Here is an 18167-nt window from a genome sequence, read left to right as displayed (position 1 = left end):
TATCGCATTCCCAAGTCATTAGGTTACGCAGGTTTCATAAGAGTTATACTGTTAATAAAATACCGAATTGCATTAAGACGTCTTGCAAGATTCCATTGCACGCGTATGTAAGACATATTTGTTTTTCATAAAGTACTCTTTGTTCTATAAATTCATTTTACAAAGTTATCTTTTTTCAAAAGATAAAAATTCATTTTTTCGTAATTCACGTGTAATAATCTCTTTTATATTTATTTTATTATATATATTTAATAAATAATGTAAACAATTGACTTATGTGTCGCATTTAAAAGTAATCACACGTTAAACTACTAAATTTCGTAAATGTACTATTAATTAGAACTTTCACTACTGATTAAAATTAATATCATTTGAAGCATCCCACGTCACGAATTTCAACTTTTAATCATACCTAAACGAAACCCATTGTTAAATGTGTGCGAATGATAATTAGCATACTGCTGGTAGTACATAAAGTCAATTAACGCCGGTGTCAAGGCTTGCTCTTATCTGCACTCAAAATGATCCTTGTTATAATTTCATAATAGCTTATAGAAAAATATGATAAAACGTGGAACGATGGTTTCGATCATTTTTATTATTACCAATTTGTACTCGCATAAATTATGCTATCCATAATCTCACGAGAATTTTAACGTCTGACCAAACACAGGACCAATTTACTCAACCACTATTTCCTTCTAACTTATTATTAACTATTAAACAGTTATTATTATATCCATTCTTTACTTTATCCTTTTTTATTAATCAACACCGTCAAGAAATAGATATAATTAAGAGAATGGAATTAAAAAAAAATCTGAAAACTTTACGATTCATTGTTCGCTTTCCAACTTTTGAATAAACATGCATACTCGCGTATTATCATTCATGTATTATCGATATCTCGGCACTCGAGTGACTCACGCCGATTCCGCAACCGCTCGTGGATCGGGCCCGTTTAACTCTCGATCGTCTAGTGTTGAACGCATAGGGTGAAGGTCGGCTATTGAAACTTGAATGGCGTGTAGAATTCGCGAGTGAAAACGCATGCGCTCGCGGCGATCTCGCCGATCACATCGTTATCAGTCGCAGGCTTTAAAAGCGGCCTTAAAGCGGCCCGCGAGCGCTCGCCGCGAGAAGGTCACGCCAATGCGCCTCGTTATCTACGCCTCTGCCGCAATTTACGAGGCTTTTCGAGGCTTATCGCGTTGCCCCTGTTGCCGGCCAACAAACGCGGAATGACGCATTTCGAACTTCTTTTCGTTTGTCTATTTTTGTCCCCCTTCGTCGCCTTTCTTCCTCTTCTTTTCTTCTTTCCTCGAAGAGAGTTACGTAGGCAGATTCTTTAGATGGAAAAATTTTGTATTTTTATAATTCTTAAATTATAAAATATCGATAAGATAATTTACGTTGTGTTGTTTTAATACGCGAAATAAAAAATTTTTGTTTACAGAAATATATTAATATCGCAAGTTTTCTGCTACAAAGTTAATAAAATGAAACCTACACGTTGATATTTAAAAAACTCTTGAAGCGTATTCAAATAAACAATAAATTTTTATACACATCATTTTATTTACGAGATTAAAAAATTCTCGTATAAAAATATAATAATTTTGTTCTAGAAAATTATCTCAATTCTATATATATATATATATATTAAACTGTTGTTTGGCTTATCGTCACCAGATGTCCGATTAACTCTTACTTTCCCGCAAGTATTTTTCCTCTACATTTTATTTAAGATAGATTTCGTAGAAGGTTTATCTACGAAGTAAAAAATTCTTGTACAAAGATACGAACTGCTACGAAAAAACCACGAAAAAGAGTCCTTGTTCGAAAAAATACATCTATCTCCACTCCCATCCGGAATATTTACAGACCTCTCCCCGATACTTGGCTTCCTCTTTCGTACAGAGTGCTCGTTGTAAAAAGTGAACTTCACCTCCTTCACATAATTTCCACGACTCTATTTGCTCAGTCTAGATCTCTCGGCCCATCTTTTGTCGTAACACACATGTCCACATATTGTACGCGTTATAATCGTGGCCGTGTACACGTGTAACAACGTGTGATAAGAGCATAGGACGGTTTCAGCAGAGCGGTTCGTGCTGGTTCGATTAATCCACGCACTAGCACGAACGCAACCTTGGCACCAATGCGAACCAACCGTGAAGTGCAGCCTCCGTCGCGGCTGCACACGTGTGCACCACCACACGGTGCACACCTCTTCTGTTTGTGATTACACTCGACACTGCGTGTGGGTGTTAGTTAGTTCGGTTTGAGCAATTCTGGCCAAACGTGTACGTTTAATTAATGATTGGAGTAATTGGACTGACACGACTACGGCATTAAAAACGTTCATCGCCGATCGAATTTTCTAATCTGATTCTAAATTTATTTATTTTTTAATCTCCTTTTTATTTTTTAAATCGCGCAAGTAAAATTTAAATAACGAACTAAATAATCGGTATATATTTTTTTTATCTTCTTAAATGTAGGAGAATAACGAAAATTGAAAATTTTTAATAGGACAATATTTTTTATGCTGTTCAAGTATGGATATCGATATCGATATATTTTTATATTAAAGAAAAGAAAATATGGAAACTATGATATGATTTATTATGACGCTTAACAACCTTTTTTAAAATTCTTCAATTGTATATTTATAGACTTTACATTATAATTTTTTGTATTAAGTATTCACATCGGTAAGATAAAGATTTTCTTTTCATATTGAATAGACGGTTACTAAGCTGCATAACGTTTTATAAATCGTGAAGGAATAGAGGGTACGTATTGAAAAACATGTAGAACGCATGATGAATGTGAATGACAGGTTGAATCGATTAACAAATCAAACGAGACAGAGGCAGACTCATTTTACCGAGGTTTCGGCATTAATCATCGTCAGTGAGATCACTGGCTCGCGGGCGTTCGTGTGATCAAGATCTCGAACGTTTCGAATAAAAATTACGTATTTCGAAATCGATTTGCCGCAATAGCGAACAATTTTCCGGGTAAGCGGTAGAAATATTTTAATTTTCCTCTATTTATTCGTCCCATTTGAATTTACACGTGGTGATTTTTACAACGAAAATAAATCAACTGCTACACGTATGAATCGCCCAGTTAATCTAGTCTCGATGATTCATGCGATTCGAATATTATCGATCAATGCGTGCGATCGTTGTAAATTGTTCGCGCGATTATTCTTGGAAAATGTTGCGATTTCCTTATTTTAATTTGTCGTGATTCGATTATTCGAATTAATATTTTCTTCTTCTTCTCATTTCTATTCGATATGTTTATTAAATTAGGATCGAGAAAATTTTATTCAATATCGAGTATTAAATTTTCACGTAAAGATGAAGTACACGTGTGATACTCCTCCTTTATGATTAATGTAATAAATAGAAACATAGTATGTGAATCGTAAAAATTAAGATGGAGGACAGTGGTTACTTGGATAATTGACGATAATAATCGATATTCGTCGATGTCAAATTGGAAAAAATTCTTTTGTTCTAACAAAAGATCAGATCACACGAGTTTAATCATCGAAATCCCACGAGATTGCACAGAAGCATATAGTGTATAGGGAGGGAATGCGTCTTACAGGAAGCTATCATTCATTGTAGTCACGTTGGAAGGTTTCTCGACGTGGCTAGTGACCGATTAGACCGATGTATCTATTACGTGGACGGATCGGCATACGCAATCGTAGCGGAACGATCGTGGCGTTAATAAGCGTTTCGAGCACGTATTCGCATCATATGGAACGTGTAGGTCTCGTGTCGCCAGTAAGTTTCACCGAGGTATTTGCATTGCATTATTGTTGATGCAATCACGAATATCAGGAATCGTTTAAATACCTCGATTAGTATACGTTAAAGTTAAAATTATTCTCACGAAAATTTTCATACATAGTATCGTGAAAAGGTCATCATTATTGAAAGCAGTGATAATTGATTATTGATTTTACATCGAATTGTCGTTGTACAAAAATATATAATTAGAAAAATAGAGAAATTATATATTCGAATATATACTCAAAATATAATTGAGGATGCATTATATTTGGGAGGATATCATCTCAGGGATTTTTTTTTTTCTCTAGAACAGTAATTATTTTGATGACACACGATTTCCTTGATTTAATGTATACTTTTAATTACCATTAAATACTGTTTTATCGAGCTATGTGCAATCATGTTTTTTTACCTAGATTCATAATCAATCAATTTTTTTATCGGAGCGTAAACTGCTCGGAAGTTATGGAAATGTAAAGAATATATAATTAATTATTCTGCGTATAATTTCCTGAAGTTGAAGTGTTTTATTTAACATTTAATTACGGGAAAAATAATAATTTCGAACGTTTACGAAGAAAATTCTTTCTCAAATTGTCGTAAAAATTCTTTCGTAGATGAAATTGTAAGATTCGTCGAGAAATTTCAAGAACTAAGAATATGATAAAAATTAAAAAAAAAAAAAATAAAAAAAGATTGAAACTATATTTAAATAAGATTAGAATTATTATAATCTTATTCAAATAACTTGGTTCTATTATTTATTTGTGACACGAGATGACATACATTATCTTAAATGTATATTATAGCAGCAAGATAGATTTATAACTCGTCATTTATAATTTTAAATCGGCAATCGCCGATTCTAAGAATTAGGAAATAAGAATTAGGAAACTCATAAGAATGAAATATTGAGATTTTGAAAATTTCGAGACAATTTTCCAATTTTTTTTTCGACTAAATTTTTCCGAATTTCCATTTTTCTAAATTTTATTATTTATTTTATATCGTGCATTTTGATAGATCTTGGTAAACGACCAATGTTTCAAAATAGATGGGACGACTATCGACGAAAAGCGCGATATAATAAATAAATCTTGGATCAAAGCACGTGCTCGATCAATTGTGTTTATGACACTCGATTGTTGGGTGCGTCTTGGCTAAGATCACGTTTTACACCGTGACACGTGCAGAAAATTCCCGTACACGATGATACGAAATGAGCATACTGGACGTCTCTCTTGCTATTCCTTTATTTCTGTAACACTTCATCAATTCGTAATTAATTCACGATATAAAAGTTGTTGTACAATTTTTAACTACGAATCAAATAGAATTTCAAAATTTGATTACGTGCAATTTTTCCAATAACATAATTGCAAATAATATTTGCATGAGCATAAAAATAAGAACAATTCTTTTTCAAATATAACATATTTTGTAAGAAAAAGAAACTCTTTTTTCCCGAACGAAAAAAATTTTCCAGATAAAAGCGTCACATCGTCAATCTCGAAATTTTCGCACGAGAAATCGAATAATAAAGTAGATACGAATCTCGAGTTGTGTCGAAACTAAGAATCCCCCAGGTGGTTGTTCTCGGTTCGAATTTTATACCGTCCCCTCATAAGAGGTGGATTTCTCTTTCACCCGTGATCCATTTATTTTTACTCGTCCATGGAAACTCGACTTTGTCTTCGCTCTCCCTTCGTACGATTTATCTACGTATCTGCCAGACATCCGGTTGCTGGTGTGTCTCTTATCGAACGTGAAATCCCCGATTGTCTCGAAGACCTTTCGAATTATCGAGAGAGACTGCTCGACGTGTCCTGGAGGCGAGTCTATATCCGCTGGGACTGCAAATTTTCTCGAGTTTTCAAAGGGGGAATCGATATCCATCTTTTCTAACCTTGATTATAGATGATGGTGTCAGAACGTGGCCTCATACTTTTCAGAATGTGAATTTATCGTCTGGACTTGCAAGCATTGTGAGGAGAGATCGTTTTTTATGAAAGAGGTTTTTCTCGGTGACGAAGAAAATAGGTTTTATACGGTTATTTTTTATATTGGTGGATAACTAGTAATTGGAATTCGAGAGATTTAATCAATTATTCTTGAAAATGTTTCACTTATTACGTGGAAAGAGTTGATTATATTAGGAAGATTTTATGGAAATCATGAAATTAAATTTTCATTGAATTAATTAACTCGCTTCTTCGGGATGTTTCGCTTTAAATATTTTAAAATGAATATTTTGCCTTTTTTAAAATGTAAAAGAAAAAAAAGGAAATTTTTTTAAGACAAATCTAACGCAGATAACAAAAATATAATATCGTAAAGAAAATTTAAATTTACATTTTTTTATCTTTAGTGTCATCTTAAATGAAACATCCTGCATAATAGGAATTTACAATAGAATCGCTCGTGGCGTTGAAGGTCGATTTAAAGAAGATTTACTTTCTATTCTCAGAAGCTGCAGAAAGTACAATGATCCTCAGAAACAATTGAAATCCGTGTCCTTAACCGTTCCATAATGGCGAAAGGCCATTGTGGATCGTCTCTGATTAACGATCTTCTTACCTTCGAACGAGTTACATCCATCGCCATTACGTAATCTGGATGACGTTTGTTAGCTAACTTTGTTAACGCTTCCTCGGCGAATGGAGGGATAAGGGATGAAATCGATGCTTTTTGTTCACGCTGAAAATTTGATTTGGAAAAATTTTAATTACGCTCTCTCGTTGCAGATTTTTATCCATATTTTTATCTAAAGAATTTCAAGAATATTCGAAAGAATATAAAATAGCCGAGGAAAATTGACATTCCTAGCCGAAGCTTTATTAGATGCCTCGATTGGAAAGATCGATTTTAAAAAAGTTTGGCACGAATCCGATATTTGTACGAGTGAAAGTAGGAAATATTCGTGAGACGAATTCGCGAATTTTCCATTCCAAACTCTTATCTATCGATTTAAATTGATTTCCATACTTTGTAACTCTTCTAATTCCAAAATTTTCTTTGCCACGAATAACGCCGCATCCACTTTAAACGCGAGGGTTCACGCATTTTATCCGGTGTGATTTCCTCTCGTTACCTGTGAATATATAACGCGTTGTAAATATATTTCTTTATCGTGTGTAGACCGGTAGTAGGAGGGAGTAAATGGAAGCGTGCAAGAGCGACACGCCTCGTTGCACCTGTGACAACGAAGCGTATACGCGCGGTTTCACGAGCGCATAAGTATATGCCTAGCTCACCTGCTTGAAATCGTGAACCCCTGACCTTCGCCATGGTATTCGCGTACAAGGCCAATTTAAGCTCGACATACTCTTATTCACTGATATACCGAAGCGGTAGCTCGATTCCTTTGCTAGATAACAGTTGGATTGCGAAACAGTGGTTGGAGAAATCGCTTTTTCTATATTTAAATAATTTGTTGTTTCAACTTAACTATTTCGATTTAGAATAATCCAATTGAAGTAATAATCTTTAAGAGAAAAATCCTGCTTCTAACATTTATTTAAATATTTAACGTTTATTTAAATAAAATACAGGATATCAACGCATTGTGTAGTCGGTGTCGTTGGGAAATTTTATCGTAAAATTTACGTAAAATCACTTTAAATTGAAAATTATTTCGAATTTCTTCACTTTGGCTTTTCTATTTTTTTTTTTTTTTAACTTTAAAATTAGTATTCTTGATCGTTACGAAAGATAAACACACATTTTGTATAAATAAATATAGAATACAATTAAAATACAAAAAAAGGAAAAATTTATAAATCTCGCAAAATATTATATATATTTATAACAAAAAATTTTTCTGCAGAACACGTAACGATAAAAAATTGATATAGAAAAATATCGATCGATTCAAGTTCGCTTCGATAAGCGAAACAATCAACTTGAAATTGACTCAAAAGATATTTATAATAATAGAAAAAAAAAATATATATTTACCCAAGACGTTACGATCGACTTATTTGAAAATAAGTTTGTTCGGTCAGGTAAAATGTTTTTCGCTCAAAAAACACTTCAAGAAATAGGAATAATAACGAAGTTCGACTATCGACGAGGAGGGATAAGAGGCGATCGATGGAGCGGGGCGCGTAGTGGTCGTGGTTACGCTCCTGCGAGCGCACAGCGGGGACCGATCTATATGCAGTTATACTTTATATAGCAACACGCGGCACGTGTGCAGGGCAAGTTGGTACCTGGGTCACCGGGAGAAGGTCACGGGGTCGGGATTTCAGCCTAGGTGTACGGATTTCGCGTGGGCGTGTAACCGTAGCCCGCTGGTTGCAGGTGCATACGTGGAGAGCTGTATCATCCGATCTTTTCTTTTGCCCTGTTAAAGGAAGATCGAAGGATGAATGAAACGCGGGTAAAAAAATTTTCTTCCTTTTTCTTTTTCTTATTGAACATTTTCTACGGTGAAAAGGAAACTCTATGGGGTACAAGATTAATTCTGTCTTGTATATATGTCATGTGTTTATTTTATGAAAGTAGGGACAATAAAATTTATCTGTTTATTATCCACAAAAAATAATCTTTTAATATCTTTTTTTACCGTTCGAACCGTCGTTCCGTGGAATTTTAAAAAAATAAAGCTCGAAGGGATTTTAATTAAAATAAAAATCTCGTAATGGGAGTTTCATTGTTTTATGATTTGAAAAGTAGGGAGTCAACTTCCTTTGCGCTCTTTGTTATCCGTATTTTTTTTTTTTAAGTAAAAATCTCTTTAGATGTTGTCTTTATCTCGTTCACATGCGCATTTCCACTGGAATTAGCGGTATTCCTTCCCACGTTATTATATCTTTTCAATCGGATATATACGTAAAACGCACCACATATTTTGTTCCCCCCTAGGCTTATATGTATAAAAGACACGGGCGAGCAATTTAATGGCGCAGTAAAGCATTGTTTTACATGCACACGATTGGCGAATTAGTTATGGGCAGACACAGTTAAATGGTAATTATGACTGTTTGCCGTGTTTCGTAAATGAAGTAACGGAAGTGGAAATCGCTTGCCCGAGAAGCAAATCCATTGGATTAAATCCATTCTTATCATCAAAGTAAGAAAATTATAATATAACTGAATTAAAACGTGTTAAATAACGATTTAAATATAAAAATATCTCGAAATAATTAAATTCTACTTACTTATTTGTTTTGCAGAAATTTCTTCCCTCTCACTCCTCAAATTCTAAATATATATATTCGTATATATTCGCTGAAAAAAAAAACCACTGAAATGAATTATTCGCCTTTGTGACCGAGATCCGTTGTCGTCCTCTTGAGGATCGATGCCGCCTCTCTCGGCTTAAGAGGACATTATTCATGAATCGCACACGCGGTTTCACGCGTTTTTCACGCGTATACGTGTCGATCTCGTATTCAGCGCCGCTCCAGATGCATCGTGCTTTGACTTTCATCGAAGGAAACGAGTAAGAGGCGAGGCGTGCGGGATCGAACAAGTTCGATCGATCGAAAACGTCTAGCGAGACGTTTTTACATCCATATAAAGGAAAACGGGAACGCGAGGTGTTTAGGAGAGATATATTTTCGGAATGCAACTTCGGATATTAATTTCCCTCGATCTCGATATTATAAATTTTCCCCTTTCTCGGATATTAAAAATCCCGAGTTTTGAAATTAATAATTTCGTCCCGTTGAACGAGTCGAGCTCTTTTTCAAATTCTTTCTGGGGGAAAAATTTTTATACGTATATTAGATGGTAAAATTAATGTTTGAATGGCTAAAAGTTAGAGATTAAAACGTAATATCTTTATTTTAATTCATATCATTTTAATTCTAATTAGTTGCTTACAATATATTTAACGAGACATTATATATAGGTCGGTAATTATAACAGTGTTATAATAGTGTTATTAGGGTAGGTTACGAGTACAGCTTGGCTAAAGCTTAAGGGGATTCGGGTCGTATTTAGTCAGACGAGTTGCCTTGTCTTACTTTCCTCCTAAGAAATGTTTTTTACGTTATTATTTATAAAACTTCTGAAAGATCTATTATCTCATCTCGTGTATTAATCGCGTACTTAAAATATCTTTGAGCAAGTATCAATTTTAATCAATAAACAATTAAATAACAGCTTCAATTAAATTTCAAAGTAACGTTATTTAATCCTACGTAACGTTTATTATTTCCAATCTCCTTTTATTATTTTTTATGTAATAACGATTGTGTCGCGAAAAATACGAAACAAAAAATGAACGATCATTCAAACTCTCTTAGATCACCTCAATTATTTACGAATTGGATAAAATCTAAAATCAAAATCTCGAATTTCTCGAATCTCGTTTAACTTCGATTGCAAAAGTGTTGGAACGATTTGTCCATCGGATTCGATCGAGAAAGAATTGCACGAAGCAGTAATAATAATTGGGATAAAAAAGAAAAAAGCTGGCAAGTAGATTTAATGGGAGGGTTGAGCGAATCGGTTTAAATCGTGGACGACCTTGGCCAGATAAAGGCGAAAATTGCACGCTTATCTCTTGTTGCAAACTATTAAACACGATCGTTGTACGGTGTACAATGGAATTTTTGTGCTTTTTTATTGGCTCGTTTGTTCAGAGAATACAGAGAATATTTCGAGCGTTGCATTGGTCGTAAATCGTTGCTTCGTACGAAAACAAACTCGTTCTTCACGGGATTGATCATCCCGCGTTTGCGATTGATCTATTGTGAAATTTTTCCAACCGATCCGAGGCAAGAAATAATCCATGAACGACGTTATTTATTTTCTCCTTTTGCCGAACGATTAATACAATTAAAATTCACTGTTAAAATTTTTATCACAAACAATGTATATATTCCCCTACCTCTTCGAGTATTCGCAATTCAAAAAAACTTTAAAAAACCCCGATCCAGATATTCTTCAAATTTTTTCCAACATCCAAATCCAATCGTACTCTCTTGTTTGAGAAAAAGAAAAAGAGATTTAATAAAATTTAAACCAGTTTCTGTTTAAAGGGAACAACATCTATAAGTTAATCCACTTTGATTAAAATCCGCAAGAGTAATGCACGCAATAACTTTTATGGAAAAATAGTTTGGCAGTTAAATTGGGTTAATGCTCTCCATAAATAACGAAGTTTACAGGCAATAAATAGGAGAAAATTCGCCAACTGTCCCCGCAAGTGGTTCGCGCCTGTTCGCGCTTATTGGATCCTCTTCTGGTCGAATAAATCACTACCACGGAGAGACATTAATCCAACGACGTTTTTTCATGGGTTCAAGGACTATAACGCGCCATGGACACCACCGCCACTATTTTCGGTACGTTCGTGCATATGTGGGCTCGCGTGGGTTGCATGTGCAACGTCATAACGTTATCCTGGTGTGGGTGCGGCATCCGGTCGCAGATGCGTGCAGGAAACTGTTAAAAACTCTTTCTCCTTCCTCCTCTCTGGTACCATCCTCGAAAACATCGCTTCCCCTCTCTCTTTCTTTCTTTCCCTCCTCTCTTTCTCTATCTATCTCCTCTTTCTTTCTTTTTTCTTTCCTTTCGTTTGCTCCTCGCGCGTGTGCACGTGTACAAGACGGATTTTTCACGCTTCGTTCCACTGACGAGGGCAAAGAGAATGTTCTTAAGTGAGAACATGTTTAGATAGTGGGACGATTTGTTTGACGGAAATGAGTGGATAAATGGATGGTTCGGTTTTTAATTAGAGAATGTAACGGAGGCGAGGAGTTTTTTAACGATGCAAACGAATCGAGCAATTCGATGTTGCACGTTTATTGAGTTTTCCTTTACAACTTATATATATATATATATAAATCTCCTGTTCGATTGAAGTAGTTTGGAATTCGATTGATTCAATTTTGAGAAATTTTGTTCGTTTTATTATCGTGCATTATGTAATAGATATTATTCAGAATTTTAACTAGAGAAACGCAGAAGTTATGATATAGCTCAAACTTATCCTACTCGATTATTATTGTAGAAAAAAATCATTATTCAGTTTGCAAATCTGTGCTCCTATAATTTGGCAGTTTTCGTAATTCTGATCATTAGACGAACTCGAACTCCGCAATTTATTTAGAAAATCGTAATTTTCGAGTTGCGTAATTTTTCTAGCAAGCACTACGCGCGCTCCGGGCGAGCCAACAAAGAGGCGGATTCGCAATGAATTTACGGTCCCAGCGGGCGTGAGATCTGCACCATCCTCGGATGCGCCTAAGGCGGTTGCAGAAGAGGTCTGTGTAGCGCGGGAAACTGGTTTTCAGTTTCGGAAGAGCCGTTCAAATTGTCAGACGGTGACGTCACCGTCATAAAAGTTCGGGCCTTCGTGGAATGATCACTGAAAAATCATTCCCCAGGTCATCCTCCAATCGTTCTCCTATCTGCTACCTGATCTTCTGCTGCTCCATTAGCGATCCGATCGTGGCGGATCGAGTCGAGGCGCCCTTCTTGTGATCTTTGATTTTCGAAATCAAAAAGCTTGAAAATGGGAATCAGCCAATTCGTCGATGACTTATTCCTTCTATTTTCACGGTTTTTTTTTCTTTAAGACGATTATTAATTAGAGGAAGATGTAAAATTCACTTTTGGTTCTCTTATTTAACGAGTATAAATAAAAGTTTATTTATTTCGCAAGAAAACGATTTAAATAATCTTACTTTTCGTTTTACTAACTTGTCAATATTAAAAGACTCGTGATACTTTATATAACGGATTCTCAAACTCTTTCCCTTTAATTCTTTATGTACGTTCTTTATCTTTTAACAATTTTCAAATCGTTGTTATCTGCTGTTACTTTATCTCTTATTATATCAATTATACATATTATTTATACCGTGTACATTACTATCTTCACAATACTTTTACCATTAAAGTTATTTTATCACGTTTAAGAATAACATTTTCGAGGGCCGCTATCGAAACTTATTCATCGCTAATGGAATTCAATTCATTTACCCATTTACGAAAAATAATATTCGAAAATATATAATTAAATACGTTCTACTCCATCCTCGGCGTCCACGTATAAAAATGCATCGAATTAACGACGTGCTACGGCATCACTGTTCGCCTCCTCCCGAATTAAATGCACGCGTTTCAACATTCGCGAACACCGCCGCTTTAAATCGAGAAAATTATCGGTATACTTGTCAGCATGTATGTAACGTGTGCCGCATGCGCCCAGTTATTTGCTTAATTCAGCGCTTATACGTCCGTTTACACGGATCTAAAGTTAGAGTCGACCGACGAACGTTGCTTCGCGTTTTGCATTACTCATTTCAGAATGCCTCTTCGGCCCAATGCCGTACGCCGTTAAAGAGACTCGCGGGCAGATACCGACACGTTACGTACATCGCACTCTTATAAATGCCGATCGACGTCTATGATAAACCAAAGTTCATCGAAACATGCGAAATCACGCAACTCTGGATCGTTGATCCGTGACGGAGATCTTTTTCTCTTTCTCTCTCTCTCTCTCCAGCGTTTCAATTTTCAATTCACTCTCGTTTCGATTGTTTCACGATGAAATTTTATTCTCTCCTTCGTTTCTCTCATTACGTACGTAGGCGTTATTGTAAATACGATCGAAGAAGCATCGAAGAAAGTACTTTTTTTTTGATATGCGTGTCGTTTTGGTGGAAATAATAATTGCATAATTATTTATCGATACAGTTCGAACGTTTGATTTCAAAGGATCGGAATTTTTATTCGTTCGTTTTCAATGGAGAATGAAAATTTTCTCTTTCGTTCGTTTCCACTTCTCCTCCATTTTTATCGCAATTGTATATCTATCCTCTTGCACGCCATTGCGTTGGCGTTATCTTTAGATTACTCGTGGACACGTTTAGACTGCACCGAAAATAGCAACAAAATGGAACTAGAAGAATTCAGAATGAAGAGTTCTTTTGATAAGTTATCAAGCTGTGTATATTGCGAAATACGAACTTTTTTTTTTCTTTTTTTTTTCTTCTTCTCACTAAATGCAGATAATGTTCAGAGATGATTGTTACTATATACAGAGTTCGTTCATTACATAAAATCCGTCATCGTTGAATTACTTGTTTTTACGTGTATATGTATTTATAGCGCAGGGGTATCTGGGTAATTGATTAAGCAGAGAATAAAAATGAATATCGATTAGTTCTAATTGAAGGACTGAAAGGCTCAAAGAGCTGTAACATATATATATATATTGGCATTATGTTATTAATTTTTCATCAAGGTTATTATCATACGTAAAGATTTACCTTAGTTCGAATCTTTTTCTGGAAAAGATCTTTTCCGGAAAAAAGAAAAAAGTTAAAATTTCGTTTAAAACTCTTAGAAAGACTATTCTCATATTCTTTTTTAATTATTCCGCCTATTTTATCTAAAATATCAATTAAAGCAATAATAAATTTAAAATATATTTTATTATTATCTAGAAATTAAGCTTTAAGAACACGAGTATAATTTCTGTTCAATAATTTTAATGTTACCATCGCGGAATAAAAGCTGATATTCATTAGATCATTAAAATTATTTAAAGGAACGAAAGGATCGAGATAAACTGTGTAACACGATAAATTTAATCGTATTATTTAGAGAATCTGTTCCCTCGAAACGCGAGAACAATAAAACATACGTATTTGTGGGTTACTGTACTATAGTTTATCCCGGTTGGCTTTTCTTTGAGTTTCCATCCCGCTGGAACGTGGAATGCAACGAAACGATGCAGTGAAACGGTTTATTACCGTTTTCAAGGTTCCTGACGCTTCTTGGAACATAAATATTCATCTTTCATGGATCGAGGATAGTTTCGCAATATGGCGTCACGATTAATTATTGTGCACTGGATGAAGTGATTAACTTTTCATGAATGATGAATAAAATATTATTTTTCCATCTCTTCTATCCTCAACAATCTTTATGTTATTTCTTTCGAATTATCATTTTAATGTATAATTGATTTATATTTCTATTTAAAAAAGATATTCTATATTATTTGTTAGAGAGATATTACGATACTTTTCTATCTACCTTTTATCGCAGTATCCGTTATATAAATTATACACGTCATTTTTCACGATTACGATTAAAATCCCCGGGAAAAATGTAAAATATGCGCGTATATATAAGTTTTTATTTCGTTCGAACGAAGCAACAATTCTTTTCTTTATCAATATGAGAATAAGTTGCGATTACACGGTGTCGTCTATTATACCTCTTTTTAATAACGCTTCCCTTTTGTCGCCTGTCAGACTCGCTTTCCTCTTATCTCCACGATATATCTGGTATTAACCCCCTCGGTTTGTCCATTCTTCCCTTGTCTCGAGCTTCGTCGTCGAAAAATTCGTCGGATCCCCCTTCTCTTCTTTTCTTCAAAACCGTATAATATTTTCCACGAGACGAAATTCGAGAAACGAAAAAATAATAAGATCAAGATTCCTACATTTCTTCTCTTCTATCAAATTATTTTATTTTTTAATCTTAATTTTAATCATAGATCTCACACATTCTATCATTTCTTTAAAGACAAAAATATCCATCTCATTGTATCTAACTCGAAGAGAAGATGAAAGCAAAAATGTATCGTAAATCAAACAACCTTCTCGGAACAAGAGGAGGGGAATAACGATTGAAATTTCATTCCAATCGCCACGTGTTCCATCATCCTTCAAATTTTCATCCATCACTTGTGAAATTACGCCAACGTCCTGTCCTCGTAACGACGCTTTCATCACTTTTCATCCCTTCCTGCGCCGTTTACCCGTTCGCAGAAAGGGGCGCGATAACGCATTCCGGATCCCGCGGAACAAAAGAATCCTCGAGCGTTTTGTCGTTGGCGGGTGGTTGGAGAACGTGGATCGATAGTAGACGCCCGTGAAAGATTACACGACCATTCCCAATTTCGCTCTTTTGCCCTTGAAGATCAGGTTGTTCGATCGACGCGTTTTTAAAAGCGAATATATATATATATTTACTTTTTAAATATTCAAAAGTGGACGCACTTGACTCATTGTTGGCGTAGGTCGGTCCACTTTCTCTCTCTTTTCATCTCGAGTTTTTTTATTTCTCTTCTCTTTGCCTCTCGTTTCGTCTTTCTTTTTTTCCTTCAAGTGAGACTCGTAATTTATTCTTCTCCTTTTGGTGATTCCTCTTTCGTCGATGCAAAATGCATGCGATTCGTTATGAAAGCATTTCGTTATTTCTCGCCCTCTTTCTTTTTGCTCGAAGAGCGTGTTCAGTGGTTATTTTAAGGATTCTTTCTTTCTTCGTTAATTTTTCTTCGTTATGTATCATTCTTCGTGAGAACGAGAGGATTAAAGTAGTTACAAATTGTTCACTGCAAAAGAGTTAAAAATAATCAACTCCAGTGTAGCATATTTCAATTTCATCGTTATTTTCGTATTAATACTACAAGCGACACTAGCGCCACGGCGTGATCATTAACTACCAACAGCCGATATTTACCTGTTTTTTAATTAGGTAATTATTATTTCTATTTCTATTTCTTTTTCAAACACTCGAATTATTATATATTTTCTTACGAGTAAAACGTATCGTAGTTGATCGTTATAATGTTGAGTCGACATCCGGACCCATAAATTTTCTACATTTCGCTGGTAATATTATCCGTCGCCGTGAAACATCGAAAACGCACGAATTCGCCAAGTGCAATCGCTCAAAACGAGGCGTCTCGTCGGGCCACGGTATACAACACGGTTTTCGAGCATTGCCACCAGCCGTGTTTGCGCCTGGTCAAGGTGCCCGACACTCTGCCGGTATAATGTACCGTCACAGGACTTGGCCTTGCAGTCACTCTCGCGCGTCCTCGGTCTCCCGCCCTCCTTAAAGCCGCGTTCACAACTCGCTCGATGCCGAACTTACCAGATCGTAACTTCGATCAATCACCGTAGGCGCGGCTATAGACCTTCGACCTTCCTCCTTAGTTCCGTGAGAACTGGCTAAGGTTATTTTTGCAAGAAAAATATTTGCGTGGTGTGTGCAATTTTCAAGACGATGTTTCGCAATTTATGGATTCTTCTTTGTGTTTCGATGCGAGTTCAAAGAAGTTACTCGATGATCGAAGAATGGAGTTTGTTAATTTTTCGATGAGATTTGTCAGTGACGTAGATATGTTTGTATAATGAATCTTGTTAGGATCGTGATTAAATATTCTTCGCAATTTTAAAAATACTCAATTTCTATGTAAACTTTCTATAAAACTTTCTAAAGTCGATAGATATTTGTTCGATCTATACAGTTTGATGCAAACGTGAGAACGTTGCTTTCGTTTCGCCGTTTGTCGATGACCTTCGATCCATTTTGCACGCTCAACGATTGCGTAATTAAAGCAACGGCGTTTAATAAACGACCGCGATGAGCGACGCGCAATCGGCGACCCTAACACTCGAAATAGAAGTCGTTGAGGAGAGTTACGGCCTCGGTGTAATTATATTTTCCGCGGAAATACGTGGTTGATGAGCGGCTGATATCAGTAGCGTGTTAAGTAAATACGTCTCGATCTAGTGAATAAAGTTTTCCACGGAATTCTTTGATTCCTTTGTTTTATCCTTTTGTTGGCGCAGAAGTGTTCATTTTGAAGGAATAGTCTTTGATTATTTTAAAGTTGAGATTAAGTTGGATCGCTTTTTATTTGAGAAATTATCTTTTTAAGTATGATACGATAATATAATGATGTTATTAAAGTTATAATTGCTGAACAGAACGGTCACTGATGAAAAATGACGCACAGTATTTAATTTTAAATCCAATCTTTAATCTTAAATAATTATTATTGAAATCTATCGTTTTAGTCATCTAGTATTATTTAACTTTCTAAAATCTCAGAAGTTTAATTTTCTTAATTTTCATTATTTTGATTTTTATAACTAACATTGTCAGGTCGCTTTGTTTTTTTTATTGACTCGATTTTCAAAAAAAATCCGGATAATTTGACCCTGTTCGGATTAGTGTGTCAAGGCTGACGTGTGTGCAGCGAAATGACGTAAGATATCCCGTGGAAATTACCTGTTGCAAGGTTAACGAAATCTTAAACGATGAGAAAAGGTGCAAAGAAATTTCGACGAATTTAAAACCAACAACTCTAGAATTGATTTCTTGCTACACAATCAAGAGAAGAATTATAATATTCTCGTGTATCGATTTTCGATTTCCAAATAAAAAAGCGAAAAAAAGAAGAAAAATAAAAGAAAAAGAATTGTGATATCAAATTTACAATTATTATTGTAGGGACTCGTAAATCTCCCTGTCTCTCCCTGTCTCTCCCTGTCTCTCCCTGTCTCTTCTCGATTCTCCATGGCTCTCCCTCGTTTTATAAAGTATCATTCGCTTCTCTTGGCTTTTCTTTCTTGTTTCCAA

At 35.2% G+C, this 18167-nt stretch overlaps 1 protein-coding gene across 18 annotated transcripts in view; it reads left to right on the top strand.

Annotated features, from left to right (window-relative positions):
* LOC108003778 (retinoic acid receptor RXR) overlaps window positions 1-18167 on the top strand; it is a 58087-nt gene that overhangs the window by 23297 nt on the left and 16623 nt on the right. The window lies entirely within an intron of this gene.

This window comes from Apis cerana, linkage group LG9, assembly GCF_029169275.1.
Source record: "Apis cerana isolate GH-2021 linkage group LG9, AcerK_1.0, whole genome shotgun sequence".
Taxonomy (NCBI): Eukaryota; Metazoa; Arthropoda; class Insecta; order Hymenoptera; family Apidae; genus Apis; species Apis cerana.
Note: the sequence above shows the minus strand (reverse complement) of the source record. Positions and strands in the feature narration are given on the sequence as shown.